This window comes from Brassica oleracea, chromosome C1 (genome assembly GCF_000695525.1).
Source record: "Brassica oleracea var. oleracea cultivar TO1000 chromosome C1, BOL, whole genome shotgun sequence".
NCBI classification, from domain to species: Eukaryota; Viridiplantae; Streptophyta; class Magnoliopsida; order Brassicales; family Brassicaceae; genus Brassica; species Brassica oleracea.
Window position 1 is genome coordinate 118,644 of NC_027748.1, and position 3,886 is coordinate 122,529.

Genomic DNA, 3,886 nt, shown 5'->3' on the forward strand with positions numbered 1-3,886 from the left:
ACACATTGTATGATCCATGAGATCCATTTGGGATGGAAGCCTAGTCTCTGAAAAACCAATCTTATAAACTCCCATTCAAGGCGGTCATAAGCTTTACTCATGTCGGTTTTAACCGCCATGGCACATCTCTTCTCCGCATCAGAGTTCTTGAGATAGTGTAAAACCTCGTGGGTGATCAGGACATTGTCCGATATCATTCGTCCCGGTACAAATGCAGACTGGTTCTCGGAGACTATGTTTGAGAGGAGTGGCTGGAGTCTCTTCGTAAGGATCTTGGATATAATCTTGCAGTAGACATTGCAAAGTGCAATAGGTCTATACTCCGTGACTTGCTGCGGGCTAGGCACTTTCGGTATGAGCCTAATATGTGTCTCATTGATCCTCTCGGGGAGTCTGTCCGTGAGGAAGAAATCCTGGATCTCTCTCACTATCTCAGGGCCGACAGTGTCCCAGTTGGTATGGTAGAAGCTCGCTGAGAATCCGTCTGGTCCCGGTGCTTTGTCGGCATGAATAGAGAATAGGGCCTCTTTGATCTCTGCAGCTTTTGGGACTGTAATTAGCTTCTCGTTCGTTTCTGCGCTCACCATTGGTGATAGAGCACGCATTACGGTTTTCTCTCTGTTGCCCTCAATAGTCTTGAATAGCTCATGAAAATACTCAATGATCACTCTCCCTATCTGATCTTCTTGGTAGACCATGGTGCCCTCTGCATCTTCAATCACCGTGAATGCATTTGCTCGTTTCCGGTTCTTTGCTGTGGCGTGGAAGAAGCCGGTATTGCGGTCTCCGAGACTGAGCCACAGTAGTCGACTTCTTTGTCTCCAATATTCCTCCTCTGAGTTATATGCATCGTTTAGTTCGTTGGAGACCCTCGAGATGAGCTCAGTGTCGTTTGTCGGGTCAGTCAAGGCTGCCTCCAGTTCAAAGCGTTTCTGCTCAATCTGCTCTCTGCTATTTTTATACTGCTATTTGCTCCATTGAATCAGGGCAGTTCGTACCTCTTTGATTCTGTCATTGACAGATGAGTATGGGGCACTATCCCAGGCTTGTTTAATTAGAGCTTTAGCCTCCGGGTTGTACTTGAGTCTCCTATCATATCTAAATAGGCCGCGTCTTTTCTTTTTATCAGGCTCGAAGAATGACAGTATGGGCTTATGGTCGGAGCCTTCGTACGTCAAATATTGTGATCGTGCGTTCGGGAAGAGCTCCGCCCAGTAACTATTTGCCGCTGCACGGTCCAGTCGACACCGCACAAGATAATCTCCTCTCTTTCCTCGCCAAGACAGACAGTCTCCCGAATGGCGCAAATCATAGAGGTCCCCCTCGGAATAGAATGTTCTCATGTCCGTGAAGGACCCCTCAGTCCTGGCCGGACCTCCCACTTTTTCTGCATTGTTCAGCAAATCATTGAAATCTCCCGTCAAGAACCAAGGAGCGTCTCTTCTTGTACTCTGCTCTATTAGCCTAGCCCATAGGGTTCTTCTTTTCGGTATATATGTATCAGCATAGATGAAAGAAGCAAAAAAATGTTTTCCTTCAAATTCAATAGAGGTATCAATACAGTTTGCCGAGGAGGGAAGAAGCCGGTATTGCGGTCTCCGAGGCTGCGCCAGAGTAGTCGACTTCTTTGTCTCCAATATTCCTCCTCTGAGTTATATGCATCGTTTAGTTCGTTGGAGACCCTCGAGATGAGCTCAGTGTCATTTGTCGGGTCAGTCAAGGATGCCTCCAGTTCAAAGCGTTTCTGCTCAATCTGCTCTCTGCTATTTTTATACTGCTGTTTGCTCCATTTAATCAGGGCAGTTCGTACCTCTTTGATTCTGTCATTGACAGATGAGTATGGGGTACTATCCCAGGCTTGTTTAATTAGAGCTTTAGCCTCCGGGTTGTACTTGAGTCTCCTATCATATCTAAATAGGCCGCGTCTTTTCTTTTTATCAGGCTCGAAGAATGACAGTATGGGCTTATGGTCGGAGCCTTCGTACGTCAAATATTGTGATCGTGCGTTCGGGAAGAGCTCCGCCCAGTAACTATTTACCGCTGCACGGTCCAGTCGACACCGCACAAGATAATCTCCTCTCTTTCCTCGCCAAGACAGACAGTCTCCCGAATGGCGCAAATCATAGAGGTCCCCCTCGGAATAGAACGTTCTCATGTCCGTGAAGGACCCCTCAGTCCTGGCCGGACCTCCCACTTTTTCTGCATTGTTCAGCAAATCATTGAAATCTCCCGTCAAGAACCAAGGAGCGTCTCTTCTTGTACTCTGCTCTATTAGCCTAGCCCATAGGGTTCTTCTTTTCGGTATATCAGTATCAGCATAGATGAAAGAAGCGAAAAAATGTTTTCCTTCAAATTCAATAGAGGCATCAATACAGTTTGCCGAGGAGCTTAGAATTTGAAGTTTGATTTCCTGTTTCCAGAAGAGAGCAAGGCCACCAGCTCCGTGACCAGTTGGCGATATCAAGAGTGAGTTCTCGTACTGTAACGAGTCTGTTTTCTTCTTGACGAAGCTGTCGGGATTTTTTGTTTCCATGAGGAAAAGAATATCCGGAGAGATATCTCTCTTCATCTCTTTTAGACGTCGAACTGTCCGAGGATTCCCTAACCCCTGACAGTTCCAGCTCGCTACTTTTAAGGACCGAGAGGAGATGGATTTCGAAAATCCGTCCTTCTCTTTGAGATTGCCGGGATCATCTTGCATAGCGGCTGGTTATCTGAGTTCGAAGAGGCTCCCGCCTCATGGGAGTTTGATGCTCGTCTGTGAGAGTTTTGTCTTTCCTCCTGTCTGTCACTTGTATTTAGCTTTCTTCGGGCAGTGGGTAGCTTAGCTGTTTGCACCTTTCTCTTTTTGGAGCAGGATCCTTTGATGGTTTTCGGGCTTTGTCGAACCTTACGCTTTCCCGGGGGTCGTCCCGGCTTCCTTTTCTCCGTAGTCACAGGAGGACCCTCTAAAGGGAGTGGTAAGTTGGGGGGGCCAAGCCGCAGTACTGTTGGGGTTCTGCTTGCAGACTTTTCCACAATTCTTACAGGTTCCTCTTCGATGGTGTCGTTCCCACCTAAGTTCGCCTGTGCTATACGGATGGCTGATTTTTCCAATTGCCCTTTCTCCTCTGCTATTCTCATTCTCTCCCTACGGGCCGCGCTCTCTGTTGGGTCTGCACACTGAGTGTACTGAAGCATTGTTTCTCTCACTTCTGCTCTTGCTTCATTGAGCACTTCTTGTGAGTTAGGGACTTGTTGTTCTCTGATAGGATAGTTTCTTCCTAGTTCAGCTCTGTTGTCATTGACAACTACTGGTTCATCCCTTCTAGTTTCAGAGCGTCCTCTCCGAGGGGGTGAGCTGAAGCTTGTCTCTATGTGACCATGATGCTCCCTCTGGGCTCGCGAAGTCACCTCTCTCTCAGGAGGGTTTGGATCCTTATGATGAGAGTATCGGCTGTCGAAGCTTCTTTGTCTTTCTTTGGACGCGTGTCTAGAGTATCGTCGGCTGACAGTATCTTGACTGGAGCGGTACCTACTCCTTTCCTCCAAAGTGCGCCGGGCATCATATTTGTGCTCCCTATAGTCATAACTTCTTTCTCTTCTGTGGCCGTAATCATGATCCTCCCCATTGGGGTTGGCTGCTGAACAATGATATATATCTGATTCTGATCTTTGTAGTGGTTGATCAGTTGGCCTTTTTATCTCAGCTTGGTCTTTTGGGTCTAAATCCCGCCCCTTTGCCTCACGAGCTTGGTGTTTTGCAATCAAGCAGTCGCGGATCTCATGATCTAGCCGAAAACATTTGGAGCAATGCCTTTCAGTATAGAAAGGTTGCGGTGACCTCATCTCCATTGGAGTATTCAATTACTGAAGATTTTATCAGTGGTAGAAGTCCGTTGACTTG